The 17632-nt window shown below is 44.7% G+C and overlaps 1 protein-coding gene across 1 annotated transcript in view; it reads left to right on the forward strand.

Annotated features, from left to right (window-relative positions):
- LOC107396649 (tenascin) overlaps positions 1 to 17632 on the forward strand; it is a 290411-nt gene that overhangs the window by 39244 nt on the left and 233535 nt on the right. The window lies entirely within an intron of this gene.

A 17632-nucleotide genomic window follows, 5' to 3' on the forward strand; every position in this document is an offset into this window, starting at 1 on the left:
TTCGGCAGACTCGTTTGTTTATATCCGGGGGGGGGGGGGGGGGGGGGGGGATGGGGGGGGCTCGTGCTGCACACAGACAGCTGGTGTGATCAGCTCTGAAAAGTGTTGATCATACTTTGCAGATCACGTTTATTTTTCACGGAGCTCGGCCGCGGATTCCTCTTCTCTCTAGGGATCTAAACTAGAAATAGAAAAAAACAACTTTGAACGATTCCGGGAAAAACTAACAGTTGGAACTGGTTCCAATCGATGCTCGATGCCCAACCCTAACAGAGTATTCATAAAGTACTTTGACCATATATGGCAAAAAGAGGGTGTATAGGAGGGGATATGATCCTAAATCACCCAAGCACATTTGTAGGAAGAGCTGTCAGTTGTTGGTCCAAATCTTACTTTGTGTAAGTAAATGTTTTCTGCTGAGCTTCAGTAGAGCTTTGGTAAAGTTTTAGAAATGATGCCTCAGGGCTGAGGCCGGTAGTGATTTTTGTATTTCAGTAATCTGTTGAATTTCCATTGATGAATAAAATCCTCTAATGTACATGTGTTATAAGTTCAAAGCCCCAAATCAAACATACCTAACAAAATCCCTGTCAGGATAGGCTGTTGGGCTCTTAGAGTCATCTTCTGACAAATGCTTTGGGGTTGAGTAGCAAACAAACATGTCTGAAACGGGCTCTGCTGAAAACAAGCTTCCTCTAATATGAACGGTAAACATGCCTAGCAGTTGGCAACTTGCTAATGGACTGGCAGAGCAGTAGGAGATCCATTTGAAAGAGCCAGCAGCCTGAATAATGACAGTGTCTATGTATAAATGAAAGAGACTTGGCAGCGGTGATGCCCTGCTGGCACATGGTTTGGTGGCACAGTGCCATGATTTTACAGAAAGTGGTGGGGGTAAAAAATAAATAAAATGTAATCTGGCCTTTCATAAGGACCAAACGGAAGTGAAACAGAGAAATCACACATTTCAGCAGCCCTCCAATTTGTTATCTTTGCAGCTTCCGAGCAGGAAAAATTCTCCCAAGTTGTAATTAAGCTGTGAAGAGGTCATACAGAGATGAAGACCCACCAGATAGGATGTGACACTAGCATCTGTGGAGAGTTACTGCTCCAGGAAATGAAATCCTAAGAAAATAGGAGTCTTTTTTTTAAAAATTTCGTCACTAATTGGTTGACTGCAGCACTTGACTACAGTGAAATAATTCCTCCCACCTCACCAGGTCCATAACTAGATCTAAAGGAAAAGAAGCAGGGCGGTTTTCTGATTATACAGTTGGTGGGTGACAGGTCACACAAGTCCTCTGGACACCCACCAGCCTCTCTGTCAGCTCATTTAGGATTTCATTTGATCTGGTTGTGTGTGTGTGCACGTGGGTGTGTGTGCACGCACATGTGTGTGTGCATGTGTGTGCACGTGCATGGGTGCATGTATGTGTGCGTGTGTGTGTGTGCACGTGTGTGTGTGTGTGTGTATGTGTGTGTGCATGTGATTGTTTGCATGAAGGTCTACAACTCCAAAAATGGAGCTGAAATCAATAATCTTTGCTGCCAGGTTTTCCATGTCCAAAATGTGCTCACGCCAGGGTCAGGGTTGTGTATCGTTCCCAAATTTCCCATCCAGTTTCTCCTTATAAATCACAAAATTAGCATCGACAATAACAATTTCAGATCCTGTTTTTGCTTAAGCAAATAATCACAAAATGGCATCCTGCTGATGCAGCACCAATCAATAATCTCACCAAACAACAGCTTTTAATTACTTTAAGATGACGTTTAGAAAAGTCCAGGAATATTTTCAGCGACGTTGGCATACACAATACCTCATATCTCATTACTAAAATAAATGTATTTGTTTGTTTCCAACAAGCCAAGTGATGATAAAAGTCTTTTTACATCATGATTAGAAAAATCAACTCTAAATTTAAACGGACAATTCAGATTTATACACGTACAGATCAGTGCAGATGTGGAAATACTCCAGAGTTTATGTGGAGTTCATCGAGGACTGTAGGGCTGATAAAACACTGCACATCCTGACTACCAAATGTAAAACTATTTACAGGAAACGATGAGCTGGTCTTCAATTCTGGAGTTACCTGATACCTTCACAACTGGGTTCATTCTAAGGCTGCAAGTGTTGAATAATTTAGTAATTCGCTACTCTGTTGAATAATCTATGGACAGTGTTTTTCTCTGATAGATCTGAAAAGTGAGCCGTGGTAAAGAAAGAGGTTGGACGGAGCTTGAAAAAACAAAAAAATTCTAATATGTAAAAAATTAATTAACCACAGAACAATGGCAAAGTAAGAAAATGTATAATACCCCTAACAGCTATCACAAGAATGTGTCTGCAGGTTTGTGTATACGCAAAACCCCAGGAAAATCAGAGAGAAGGTTATGGAGTGAAACGCAATGAATGCAAAAAATTGTTATTCATTTCTAAAGATGAAAAACAATTAAAAAATTATAAAGAAATTACAGGGAAGTTGAATAATTACTTTTTAATGGTACAATTTCTTGCAAAATCCACTTTTGGGAGCTTTTGACCTTGTTATATTGTTATTTTCTGATGTAAAACATCGCAGAGCATTTATCGGCTTCATGCAAGCATTTTGCTTTCTCAGGTGCAACTCCTCTGCTAGTCTGCCCAGCAGCTGCAGAAGCCTGGAGGTGGTTGTCATTGCATCATCATTGCCCCACTCTTCTCCACCCAGGTGGCTTAGCGTCTGGATCCCTCTTCCCCTGGACTGTAAACACTAACACCCTGTCTCTCCATATAGCTAGCAGAGGGTTTAATCCCCACAGCTGTGTAAAAGTGATTTATTTCTTATCTGTACTTCAAATCATGTCTAGAACCCAAAATTTCATTCATTCATTTATATATTTTTTTTATTTCGCACATGGCTGTGCACATCTCAAGTAAACAATATGTTAAAAGAGACGGATGTTGCAACATGACCATGATTGAAAAGGAGCAGGAACAAGAAAAATTTTATAATACCTGCTCCATTCTTAAACATATATAAAAAACATATACACATTGATGGTCTGTCAGTCAATAACCCTACAAACAAACAAAATCTATATCAAACTAAAATTATATATTTCACCTATTTACAATCTCCACAATGTCCATTATTCAGCAAGTCCATACATTTGAAATATTCTATTTTTATACAACCTCTTAAACAGAAAAATCTTTCCACATCTTTATCTCTATTTGTATTGAGTTCCACAATTTAACACCTCATACTGAAATGCAGTTCTGTTTAAAGTAGTCCTTGCAAATTGATGTTGAAAATTGTATTTCCTACTAGTACTCCAATCCTCAGATCGTAAAACAACACCTTCTGCAAACTCATTGGTAATGCTTGACTTTTTGCCTTATACAAAAGGAATAATGTGCTTAATTGAATAAAATCATTAAGCTTCATAATTTGGGCTTTAATAAACAATAAATTACTATGATCTCTTGGATTGGCTCTGTGTACAATTCTTACTGCTCTTTTCTGCAAAATAAACAAAGGCTTTATATTCGTCACATATGTGTTACCCCACACCTCAGCACAATTACTCAAATTCAGCAAAATCAAAGAACAATATAAAATGTATGATGCATTACTATCCTTTTTTTTTACTTTATTCATAATGGTCATACTCTTAGAAATTTTAGTTTTTATGTAAGCTATATGAGATTTCCAGGTAAAAATTTAATCTACTACTACTCCCAAATTCCTAAACTCTGACACTCTTTCAATATCCACTCATCAATTCTCAAATTAACTTTTATATCCTCTTTCCTTTTTGTAAAAACCATAAAATTAGTTTTATTTACTTTTAATGATAATCTCGTCGTCGTCGTCTTCCTCCGCTTATCCGGGTCCGGGTCGCAGGGGCAGCATCCCAACTAGGGAGCTCCAGGCCGTCCTCTCCCCGGCCTTCTCCACCAGCTCCTCCGGCAGGACCCCAAGGCGTTCCCGGACCAGACTGGAGATGTAACCTCTCCAGCGTGTCCTGGGTCGACCCGGGGGCCTCCTGCCGGCAGGACATGCCCGAAACACCTCCCCGTGGAGGCGTCCAGGAAGCATCCTGACCAGATGCCCAAACCACCTGAATTGAATCCTTTCGATCTGGAGGAGCAGCGGCTCTACTCCGAGTCCCTCCCGAATGTCCGAGCTCCTCACCCTATCTCTAAGGCTGAGCTCGGCCACCCTACAAAGGAAACTCATTTCGGCCGCTTGTATCCGCAATCTCGTTCTTTCGGTCACTACCCAAAGCTCATGACCATAGGTGAGGATTGGGATGTAGATCGACCGGTAAATCGAGAGCCTGGCTTTCTGGCTCAGCTCCCTCTTCCCCACGACAGATCGGCTGAGCGTCCGCATCACTGCAGACGCTGAACCCATCCGCCTGTCGATCTCCCGATCCCTCCTACCCTCACTCGTGAACAAGACCCCGAGATACTTAAACTCCTCCACTTGAGGTAGGACCTCTCTCCCGACCCAGAGTTGGCAGGACACCCTTTCCCGGTCGAGAACCATGGTCTCAGATTTGGAGGTGCTGATCCTCATCCCAGCCGCTTCACACTCGGCCGCGAACCTACCCAGCAAGAGCTGAAGGTCAGAGCTGGGTGAAGCTAGGAGGACCACATCATCCGCAAAAAGCAGAGACGAGATTCTCCTGCCACCAAACTCGACACACTCCACACCACGGCTGCGCCTAGAAATTCTGTCCATAAAGGTTATGAACAGAACCGGTGACAAAGGGCAGCCCTGGCGGAGTCCAACCCTCACCGAGAACAGGTCTGACTTACTACCGGCTATGTGGACCAAACTCACGCTCCTCTGGTAAAGGGACTGAATGGCCCTTAACAAAAGGCCACCCACCCCATACTCCTGGAGCGTCCCCCACAGGGTGCCCCTGGGGACACGGTCATAAGCCTTCTCCAAATCCACAAAACACATTTGGATTGGTTGGGCAAACTCCCATGCCCCCTCCATCACTCTTGCAAGATGAGCTGGTCCACAGTTCCACGGCCAGGACGAAAACCACATTGCTCCAACTCAATCTGAGATTCAACTATCAATCGGACCCTCCTCTCCAGTACCTTGGAGTAGACCTTTCCAGGGAGGCTGAGGAGTGTGATCCCCTATAGTTGGAACACACCCTCAGGTCACCCTTCTTAACGATGGGGACCACCACCCCGGTCTGCCACTCCACAGGAACTGCCCCCGATGACCACGCAATGTTGCAGAGATGTGCCAACCACGACAGCTCTACAACATCCATAGCCTCTCATCCGCCCCCGGGGCTCCACCACTGTGTAGTTGTTTGACTACCTCAGCAATTCTGCCCCCGAGTTTGGACAGTCCATCCCCAGGTCTCCCGGCTCTGGTTCCTCCTCGGAATGCACGTAGGTGGGATTGAGGAGCTCCTCAAAGTATTCCTTCCACTGTCCGACTATAGCCCCAGTTGACGTGATAATCTAATTGTCTCAAACCATGTATTAAGTTTAGTAATTTCCTTCATTATACATGTCTTTTAAATCATCTGCCGAACTGAAAAAAAAGCATAATCAGCAAATATAACAATCTGTAATAGCTTTGACACGTTAACAATATCGTTTATACATAACCTAAAAAGTTTAGGTCCCAATACGGACCCTTGTGAGACTCCAAATTTAATGTTCATTTTATCAGACACCTCACCAGCTAACTGTACATACTGTTGTCTGTTATACAAGTAGCTACTTATCCATGTTAATCGTACTCCTCTCACTCTGTGTAATTTTGAAATTAAAATAGAATGGTCCATGGCAGGGATTCCCTAAGTGTGGTGAGATGCTGCTCTGGGCTGTGCGAGATGAGAAGTGTAATGACTGCGGAGCTCAGAGAAGTCTGTCATATGTCACCATAAGCGTAGCCAGAAACTCATTCGTGGGTGGGCCAAAGAAAAAGTAAGAGGGCCCAATAAATGTAATTGAAAACAAGTATATTTTGCGAGTGTGTGTGTGTGTCCTCCACATGTGCCGTAGCTTTATAATAATAATGCGCCAAGCTTCAGCGCTCTGGCCTGCGCACGCCGATATATTCCGTATTTGATCCTTTTTAACGGTGTTGGAGAAATCTGAAGGTGGTGAGTCATTCTGGCAGATTGTAATTAACACCCTGTCTCATGCAGGTGTTCTGACATTGCAAACCTCACACACAGAACATTCTGGATGTAACTAAATAAAACAAGAAATGATTCCCATCTGAGCATTTTAGCATTATTATATTATTATATTAGCACACTGACTGTGGGACAGCATTCTAAACGTGTCAGGCTTTAACAGCGCACTGAAGATCTGAAGTTCAGAGTGCATCTGTCAGAGGTCAGACGCGTTCCAGCAGAACCACGGCTTACGGGTGCACATGTGAGCACATCTGGGCTGGGCAGAAGTAATTTTACAACATTGGTTTAAATAGCGCCAATAACGAGACGCGGTGACTGGAGCGGCTCATGGAGCTGTGCCGCGCGCACACACACACACACACACACACACACTGATTCATCAAGCGCACGCTGCGCAAACTCCGGCGCCGCACCGTCAGACTGAAGGCAGAAATGAGAGCTGCCTCCTCCGTGATAAAAACTTTTAAGAGGTTTTATAACATTTTTCATTCAAGGTCATATTAAGATATTAGCTTCTATTTTGGGATGACGTATTAAAGTCGGGTCCGCTCCAGCCAGTGACTCCTCATGAACCTGACCACAACTCATGTTACTGCAGCATTTGTTGTTCCAGTCCGCGTGGCAGCGGATCACAGATTCAGCCACACCATAAAACAGCAATAAGTCGGTCTGAGGCAAAAGTGAACCTCATGGCTATATCGTTTCCATATTTTCCCCTATAGACATTTGATTACGCACAAGTAGGTGACCAGTTCAGGTTTACGCAGAGCAGAAGGAAGGAGAGCGCTCTGGTTAAACGTTCCTGCTTTAAGAAAATCGTTAAAATTGCATTTTTATGTGCTACCTGGGCACTCTAAATATTGATTTAAAATTAAATCAAAGGAAATTGTAATGGTATTTAATGTTTATTAATTACTATTTAAAAATACATAAACATAAAAATGAAAGTGATGGGGAAAAAGGTTGATCATCTGATACATATATATATTTATATATATCTGGCTACAGGGATATATATGTATATATATATATATATATATGCCCTGATGTGGGGACTGGGGGGTAAGTCGACATGGTCAGGACATAGAAGGGGGTGCGCGGCTAAATAAGTTTGGGAACTGCTGGTCTGTGGTATCAAAAGCTTTTTTTTTAGATCAATAAAAATGCCAATTGTATATTTCTTGTTATCGATCGCATGTGTGATTCCACAATTTCCATTATTGCCAATGGGTTTTGTCTGTGAGAGATACCGATTTCCTGTCTAGTCTTCCACAAAAAGAGTTAAATTGGCAGAAATGGTTGGATTTGATCTTCAGGAGCTCTCAAAAACAGAGCCAGAATGTGACCTTGTTGCAGCAGAGCACTACATGTGGGTGTAGGGGAGTTACTGGGGAGTTCCAGTAAAGTGATGCTAAGATGGATGCCATTTATGCTTGCCCTTCTGTCAGTAAGGTTCCTGTGAATAACATTACTGCTCCCTACCAACTACAAAGCATAACACACAGACTGGTTGTTAAATCACTGTACCAGAGTGGGTTTTTAGATGGATTACTTCTTCAAATACCATTTCAGCATTAAAACCACCTGATGCAGAAACCAGAACGGTGAGTAAAACCAAAATACTAACTGCTAGCAGCTTGCTATGTGGTTATAAGGTTTGGTGAGTGAGTGTTGGGGACGGGCTCGGACAGTGTGATTTATCCAGCCTCCCTTTGTTCATCTGAGGTCCCTGTATGACTGGTGCCAGAGCTTGGTCCGCATTGCTGGCAGTAAGTTGGGCTCATTTCTGGTGAGAGCTGGTCTCTAAGGCTTCCTTTTGTCACCAATCCACCAAACAATGGTTCTAAATGCAGCCAAGGTGCTGTTGGGATCTGTTTTGGTGGCCTACGGATGAGGTTACTGCTGTTTGCAGATGATGTGGTCCTGTTGGCTTCATCGTATGATGATCTCTGGTTTTAACTGCAGTGTTTTGAATGTGAAGCAGCTGAGATGAGAATCTCTCTGAAGCCCATGGTATGATTTCTGTTAAACTTTTCTCAAAATAAATCTTATTGCACAATTTGTTTTCCTCTCAGAAACTTTGAAGGAGAATCTTGATCAAGCAGATGTGAATTCAAGCTCACAGGGTCCTGGTAGGAAGGGGTATGAAACCTTGATGAAAGGGGTTGGATTTAGTTCTAGAGAGAATTAAGCAAGTAACATTCATCATCACAAGGTGTCATTCAGTCCACGGAGAAACTTTATATCAGTGTCCTAGCTGAAGAGGATTTACTGCTGTATGGGCTGAGGGTTCTGATTAATACCCAGTTTTCTGCTGAGTTGGTGTAATGGTCCAGTACAGGAACAGGAAGTATCAAGGTCCTGCCTGATGCTTAATTACACACTGCCCAGAAAACCAACAAGTGTTCCTGTTTTCTTGTAGCTGAGCACCCAGGAGGGGTATCCTGAAGGTGTGTGAATTCTGGCTGCTCTGGTCCTCCCTCCCATAGCTACACACTGTCATCTGGTTAGGGTTTACTTCTTAATTAAAAATGTATTGATCTTTTACACATCAAGCCCTACAGCAACTGTTCGCTCCTCATGCCACACCTATAAGAAACAAGGTGAATTATTCCATTTAGGTTAACTTATGGAGAATAATAAATAATTCCATATTCCTCCTTCTGGTCCTGAAAGTATTTCAAAATTCCTAATTTTAATGATAATGTGCATACTGTCATAGTCTCCTTAGACGCCTAGCTTTTGAATCTTTGATCCATCAGGCATGGTTTAAATAAATGCTGTAGGCAATCCAGCCAAGTCCAGTTTTGCTGCTTTTTATGACTTCAGTTACTTATTTCTAACCAAGAATTTCATTTATGACATTACAATCCTACTAGACTGTACAACCAAGATGAAGATGTATATTATGTATTATGTTAGAACATTAACATTATCACATAATAACATCATATTGCTCAGATTTGATTTTGCCTGGGTGGCCGCTGTTTTCAAAGCTGTTAGAGTAAATCTATAGAATAAGCTAGGTTCTGAACACAAACACGGAACACTCTCCCCTCCCCTCGGGTATCTTCTCTTAAATGTTTCTACTGGAACTGGAAACCCACTGCGCCAGAGGAAATGGGTTAGTGCTAAACACCAGTCATCGTTTTCTAGGTCCAAACGTCTCCCGTTGTCCGTAATTTCAAATGGTGTTTTAGTTTTGTCTTGAAGTTGAAGTGGTAGCAGCCCGCTGTTTCTCCTTCTCTGATAATACTGAGTAGAGAACCTTTCACACCAGTGAGAGTATGAGAGAGTGGAGGACCCAGAGAAGTGTGGCAGTTTAGTGATGCCAGATGGGCCGATGTTTGCTTTCAGTCCGAAACGTGTTGTTGGTGGAGGTTTTTAGAGAACCACTTTATAATTTTTTTTCTTCGTCTTCGTCTTCGTCTTCGTCTTCCTCCGCTTATCCGGGTCCGGGTCGCGGGGGCAGCATCCCAATTAGGGAGCTCCAGGCCGTCCTCTCCCCGGCCTTGTCCACCAGCTCCTCCGGCAGGACCCCAAGGCGTTCCCGGACCAGATTGGAGATGTAACCTCTCCAACGTGTCCTGGGTCGACCCGGGGGCCTTCTGCCGGCAGGACATGCCCGAAACACCTCCCCAGGGAGGCGTCCAGGAGGCATCCTGACCAGATGCCCAAACCACCTCAACTGGCTCCTTTCGATCCGGAGGAGCAGCGGTTCTACTCCGAGTCCCTCCCGAATGTCCGAGCTCCTCACCCTATCTCTAAGGCTGAGCCCGGCCACCCTACGGAGGAAACTCATTTCGGCCGCTTGTATCCGCGATCTCGTTCTTTCGGTCATTACCCAAAGCTCATGACCATAGGTGAGGATTGGGACGTAGATCGACCGGTAAATCGAGAGCCTGGCTTTCTGGCTCAGCTCCCTCTTCCCCACGACAGATCGGCTCAGCGTCCGCATCACTGCAGACGCCGAACCAATCCACCTGTCGATCTCCCGATCCCTCCTACCCTCACTCGTGAACAAGACCCCGAGATACTTAAACTCCTCCACTTGAGGTAGGACCTCTCCCCCGACCCGGAGGTGGCAAGCCACCCTTTTCCGGTCGAGAACCATGGTCTCAGATTTGGAGGTGCTGATCCTCATCCCAGCCGCTTCACATTCGGCCGCGAACCTACCCAGCAAGAGCTGAAGGTCAGAGCTGGATGAAGCTAGGAGGACCACATCATCCGCAAAAAGCAGAGACGAGATTCTCCTGCCACCAAACTCGACACACTCCACACCACGGCTGCGTCTAGAAATTCTGTCCATAAAAGTGATGAACAGAACCGGTGACAAAGGGCAGCCCTGGCGGAGTCCAACCCTCACTGGGAACAGGTCCGACTTACTACCGGCTATGCGGACCAAACTCACGTTCCTCTGGTAAAGGGACTGAATGGCCCTTAACAGAAAGCCACCCACCCCATACTCCTGGAGCGTCCCCCACAGGGTGCCCCTGGGGACACGGTCATAAGCCTTCTCCAAATCCACAAAGCACATGTGGATTGGTTGGGCAAACTCCCATGCCCCCTCCATCACCCTTGCAAGGGTATAGAGCTGGTCCACAGTTCCACGCCAGGACGAAAACCACATTGCTCCTCCTCTATCTGAGATTCAACTATCGATCGGACCCTCCTCTCCAGTACCTTGGCGTAGACCTTTCCAGGGAGGCTGAGGAGTGTGATCCCCCTATAGTTAGAACACACCCTCAGGTCACCCTTCTTAAAGATGGGGACCACCACCCCGGTCTGCCACTCCCTAGGAACTGCCCCCGATGACCACGCAATGTTGTAGAGACGTGTCAACCATGACAGCCCTACAACATCCATAGCCTTGAGATACCCAGGACGAACCTCATCCGCCCCCGGGGCTCCGCCGCTGTGTAGTTGTTTGACTACCTCAGCAACTTCTGCCCCCGAGATCGGACAGTCCATCCCCAGGCCTCCCAGCTCTGGTTCCTCCTCGGAATGCGCATTGGTGGGATTGAGGAGCTCCTCAAAGTATTCCTTCCACCGTCCGACTATAGCCTCAGTTGACGTCAGCAGCTCCCCATCCCCACTGTAAACAGTGTGAGCGAGTTGCTGCCTTCCTCTCCTGAGGCGCCGGACAGTTTGCCAGAACCTCTTTGGAGCCGATCGATAGTCTTTCTCCATGGCCTCACCAAACTCCTCCCACGCCCGAGATTTTGCCTCGGCAACTGCCACTGCTGCACCCCGCTTGGCTATCCGGTACCTGTCTGCTGCCTCCGGAGACCCACAGACCAGCCACGCCCTGTAGGCCTCCTTCTTCAGCCTGACGGCTCCCCGAACCTCTGGTGTCCACCAGCGGGTACGGGGGTTGCCACCACGACTGGCACCGGCCACCTTACGACCACAGCTAGCAACGGCCGCCTCGACAATCGCAGAGTGGAACAAGGCCCACTCGGACTCAATGTCCCCCACTGCTCTCGGGACGTGGTCAAAGCTCTGCCGGAGGTGGGAGTTGAAGACCGTCTTGACAGGTTCTTCTGCCAGGCGTTCCCAGCAGACCCTCACTATGCGTTTGGGTCTGCCAGGTCTACGCGGCATGTTCCCTTGCCATCTGATCCAACTCACCACCAGGCGGTGATCAGTTGACAGCTCCGCCCCTCTCTTCACTCGGGTGTCCAAAACATACGGCCGCAGGTCAGATGATACAACTACAAAATCTATCATCGACCTGCGACCTAGGCTGCCCTGGTACCAAGTGTACCGGTGGGCATCCTTATGTTCGAACATGGTGTTCATTATGGCCAAACTGCGGCTTGCACAGAAGTCCAATAACAAAACACCGCTCGAGTTCAGATTAGGTGGGCCGTTCCTCCCAATCACACCCCTCCAGGTCAAGCTGTCATTGCCCACGTAGCATTGAAGTCCCCCAGCAGGACAATGGAGTCCCCTGATGGAGCACTATCTAGCACTCGTCCCAGGGACTCCAAAAAGGGTGGGTACTCTGAACTGATATTTGGCCCATAAGCACAAACAACAGTCAGGACCCGTTCCCCGACCCGAAGGCGCAAGGAAGCTACCCTCTTGTCCCCCGGGGTAAACCCCAACACACAGGCAGAGAGTCTCGGGGCTAACAAAAAGCCAACCCCAGCCCTCCGCCTCTCACCCGGAGCAACTCCAGCAAAGTAGAGTGTCCAACCCCTCTCAAGGACTTGGGTTCCAGAGCCAATGCAATGTGTCGAGGTGAGTCCGACTATATCTAGCCGGTACCGCTCAACCTCTGCCACAAGCTCCGGCTCCTTCCCCGCCAGCGAGGTGATGTTCCATGTCCCAAAAACTAGTTTTCTTGTCCGGGGATTGGACCGCCAAGGCTCCCGCCTTGGTCTGCCACCCGATTCGCATTGCACCGGACCCTTCATGTTCCTCCTGCGGGTGGTGGGTCCACAGTTGGACGAGCCCATGTATCCGGTTCGGGCTGGGCCCGGCCGGGCCCCATGGGCGAAAGCCCGGCCACCAGGCACTCGCTCACGGGCCCCAACCCCAGGCCTGGCTCCAGGGTGGGACCCCGGTAACTCTCCGGGCCGGGTACTCCGACTCTTCGTTTTAACCGCCATGAAAGATCCTTCGAACCGTTCTTTGTCTCACCCTTCGCCAATTTTTTTTCATTTAAAAAAATTGTATCAATATATTTATAGCTATACTATGTTACGCTGTTACGAGGCATGAAAAAATGTTTTAAGCAAATTTTTTGCCATTGAAGCTTTAACAGGAGAGCTGAGGGAGACACTAAACCAAACAGGATCAGGACAGACTGTTGTTTAATCAAGGTTTTGCAAAAAGAAATCTCTTATCTCTGACTTTATTGCTTGTGTTTGCACATAATTAAAGTCATACTTTGCAACTTTTTCATATTTGCAAACCTTTATTTGAGCCAGTATATGCTGACCTTTTACAGGGTTAATGAAAGGCCACCCAGCCCCTATCACCCCGTGGCCAGAATATTGCCCTTGCAACTTCAGATTGGCGGCCGCTCTGTTTGTACTTGAGCTAACACACACTGCAGTCTGCGTCCAGCACGTTTCCTACATTCCTACATGTTTTAGATCATGAACACAGCTGATTGGTTTAATTTAGTGATGCATCACTTCTGTAGACACTAAGGAAGGCTGGGAGACGTTTCAGCTGTTAGATTAAGGTGTTAAACAGTTAGAATTGTTTTGATCCAGTTGAGCTTTCAGAGTTATCAAAATATTAGCTTCATCTAAACCTTCAACTTGCATTTTAGATCCAATCTCAACCAAATTATTTCAAAAATGCACTTACTTTGGTTACTGCCCCCATTCTAGATATAATCAATCTATCCTTAGTAAATGGGTATGTACCACAGGATTTTAAGGTTGCTGTAATCAAACCTTTACTTAAGAAGCCTTATCTGGATCCAGATGACCCAATGAATTATAGACCAATATCTAACCTTCCATTTTTATCCAAAGTCCTGGAGAAAATAGTGGCCATCCAAGTATGTGAGCATTTAAACACTAATGCTCTGTTTGAGGAATTTCAGTCTGGTTTTAGAGAGTATCACAGCACTGAAACTGCATTAGTGAGAGTTACAAATGATATTCTCATGGCCTCAGATAAGAATCTTGTGTCTGTTCTAGTCTTGTTAGATCTCAGTGCTGCCTTTGACACAGTTGATCACAATGTTCTTTTAGAAAGACTTGAACATGTTGTAGGGATCAAAGGAACAGCGCTAGACTGGTTTACACCCTACCTGTCTGATAGATTTAATTTTGTAAATGTATATGACAAATCATCTTCATACTCCAGGGTTATTTGTGGAGTACCTTGCTTGGACCAATTCTTTTTACTATGTACAGGTGCTGGCCAGTAAATTAGAATATCATCAAAAGGTTGAAAATATTTCAGTAATTCCATTCAAAACGTGAAACTTGTACATTATATTCATGCAATGCACACAGACCAATGTATTTCCGATGTTTATTACGTTTAATTTTGATATTTATAGGTGACAACCAATGAAAACATCAAATCTGGTATCTCAGAAAATTAGAATATTCTAAAGGCCAATGAAAAAATGTTTGTTTCTCTAATGTTGGCCAACTGAAAAGAATGAACATGAAAAGAATGTGCATGTATAGCACTCAATACTTAGTCGGGGCTCCTTTTGCCTCAATAACTGCAGTAATGCGGCGTGGCATGGACTCGATCAGTCTGTGGCACTGCTCAGGTGTTATGAGAGCCCAGGTTGCTCTGATAGTCGTCTTCAGCTCCTCTGCATTGTTGGGTCTAGCGTATTGCATCCTCCGCTTCACAATACCCCATAGATTTTCTATGGGGTTAAGGTCAGGCGAGTTTGCTGGCCAATCAAGGACAGGGATACCATGGTCCTTGAACCAGGTGCTGGTGGTTTTGGCACTGTGTGCAGGTGCCAAGTCCTGTTGAAAGGTGAAGTCTGCATCCCCATAAAGTTGGTCAGCAGCAGGAAGCATGAAGTGCTCTAAAACTTCCTGGTAGACGGCTGCATTGACCCTGGACCTCAGGAAACAGAGTGGGCCAACACCGGCAGATGACATGGCACCCCACACCATCACTGACGGTGGAAACTTTACACTGGACCTCATGCAACGTGGATTCTGTGCTTCTCCGCTCTTCCTCCAGACTCTGGGTCCTTGATTTCCAAAGGAAATGCAGAACTTGCTTTCATCAGAAAACATAACTTTGGACCACTCAGCATCAGTCCAGTCCTTTTTGTCCTTGGCCCAGGCGAGACGCTTCTTGCGCTGTTTCATGTTCAAGAGTGGCTTGACACACGGAATGCGACACCTGAATCCCATGTCTTTCATGAGTCTCCTCGTGGTGGTTCTTGAAGCGCTGACTCCAGCTGCAGTCCACTCTTTGTGGATCTCCCCCACATTTTTGAATGGGTTTGTCGTCACAATTCTCTGCAGGGTGCGGTTATCCCTAGAGCTTGTACACTTTTTTCTACCACATTTTTTCCGTCCCTTCGCCTGTCTGTTAATGTGCTTGGACACAGAGCTCTGCGAACAGCCAGCTTCTTTAGCAATCACCTTTTGTGTCTTGCCCTCCTTGTGCAAGGTGTCAATGATTGTCTTTTGGACAGCTGTTAAGTCAGAAGTCTTCCCCATGATTGTGGTGCCTTCAAAACAAGACTGAGGGACCTTTTAAAGGCCTTTGCAGGTGTTTTGAGTAAATCAGCTGATTAGAGTGGCAGCAGGTGTCTTCTATATTCAGCCTTTTCAGAATATTCTAATTTTTTGAGATACCAAATTTGGAGTTTTCATTAGTTGTCACTTATGAATATCAAATTTAAATGTAATGAACATTGGAAATACATTGGTCTGTGTGCATTGCATGAATTTAATGTACAAGTTTCACGTTTTGAATGGAATTACTGAAATATTTTCAACCTTTTGATGATATTCTAATTTACTGGCCAGCACCTGTATATGCTCCCAATTGGTAAAATAATTAGACAGCATGGGATAAACTTCCACTGTTATGCAGATGATACTCAGTTATATTTATCCATTAACCCTGATGAACCTAATCGGTTGGGTAGATTACAGGTTTGTCTTGAGGACATAAAACATTGGATGACTCTAAACATTTTGCTTTTAAATCAAGACAAGACGAAAGTTCTCATCTTTGGACCCGAAATTCAGAAAAGGAAATTGCTTAGTCAATCACCTGACCTGAATGGCATAAATTAGACTCCGAGAACAAAGTAAGGAACCTAGGTGTAATCTTTGCCCAAGACATGTCTTTCAAATCCCACGTTAAACAGGTTTGTAGGATTTCCTTTTTTCCACCTTCGGAATATTGCTAAGATTAGAAGCATCCTTTCCAGGAGTGATGCTGAAAGACTAGTTCATGCATTTATTACATCAAGACTGGATTACTGTAATTCATTACTCTCAGGAAGTCCACAGAATGTAGTTAAAAGTCTTCAGCTTGTCCAAAATGCTGCAGCTAGAGTTCTGACAAGAATTAAAAAGAGAGATCATATCTCTCCTGTCTTAGCTTCCCTACATTGGCTACCTGTTAAATTCAGAATAGATTTTAAGATCCTTCTTCTCACATATAAAGATCTTAATAATCAAGCTCCATCAAACATCAGTGATCTGATTATTCCATATGTTCCTAACCGAGCACTTCGCTCTCAGACTGCAGGTCTACTGGTGGTTCCCATAATGTCTAAAAATAGGATGGGAGGCAGATCTTTTAGCTATCAGGCTCCTCTCCTGTGGAATAAGCTCCCAGCTTTAGTCCGTGAGGCAGACACCTTGTCTACTTTTAAGACTAGGCTCAAAACATTTTTATTTGATAGGGCCTATGGTTAAAATCTGATGTTAGCCTAAATCTGGACAAGTGGGGGAGTAGAGGGATGTGAAATGGGTATTTAACACAAACAGGAAAAAACAAATCCTGGTGCGGCAGCCATGGTGAAAAAGCTCACTGAAACACAAACGTCCCCAAAAAATTAAAAACCCAGAGCCAAATGGAAAGTTTAGGGCAGATATTATTTTCTATCTAGTACACAACTTTCCTGTTGGAGTGGACGTGTGAGAACACAATGACTGCTTAGAGACGGAGCAGCAGCAGCAGCAGCAGCTAGCTAACTCACAGGTTGTTTACATCGATATAAACTTTACCACGTCATCTTTCTTGTTTGAAGTTACATATTGCCAAGTTTTTCCCTGTAAAATAACTGATGATTGATGATGTGGACTGCAGTGGTCACAACACTGGATCATTACATTTTCATCAGGCTTTAGCCTCATCCCTCTTGAGTCTGTATGACAATGTCTCTTAAGCCTCAGTGTATTTTAGCTTGTGAGGTTTAATGAAACTATTTGAAAAGCATACCCAGCTTTCTCCTTCGTTTCTTTATTTTGTATGGATTGGACGGGGAGCTCCCGCAGGAGCCAGTGTGTTATCTGAACCCTGGTCTTAGCAAACTCCGGAAAGAGACGTTTTTTATAGAGACGCAACAACCGAGTAGTCAGATTATCCCTGTTCCATCCCTCCTTCCCAGAAATTTCCAAGAACTCCAATAGTGAAAACATGGCCTTTGACACCAGCTTCCTGACACCCTAATCAGGACTCAGTGGTTTAAAAAGGAATTATTATTATTATCATTATTATTAATAATAATAATAATAATAATAATAATAATAATAATAATAATAACAATTCTTCTTCTTCTTCTTATTATTATTATCTAAACACAAGTTTTAGGTAATACTGTATTACAGGAAAAGGACATATTTTGCCTCTTTTTTAAAGCTGTTGAGACTCATGATAAATCAGCTCTAGTCTTGCAGAATAAGCCATATCAAAGCTCTGTCTCTTTAAGGAGATTAAGCTGTTGTTGGCCACGCCCAGTCATACCCTGATTGGTTATAAATCA

This window comes from Nothobranchius furzeri, chromosome 17 (assembly GCF_043380555.1).
Source record: "Nothobranchius furzeri strain GRZ-AD chromosome 17, NfurGRZ-RIMD1, whole genome shotgun sequence".
Lineage (NCBI taxonomy): Eukaryota > Metazoa > Chordata > Actinopteri > Cyprinodontiformes > Nothobranchiidae > Nothobranchius > Nothobranchius furzeri.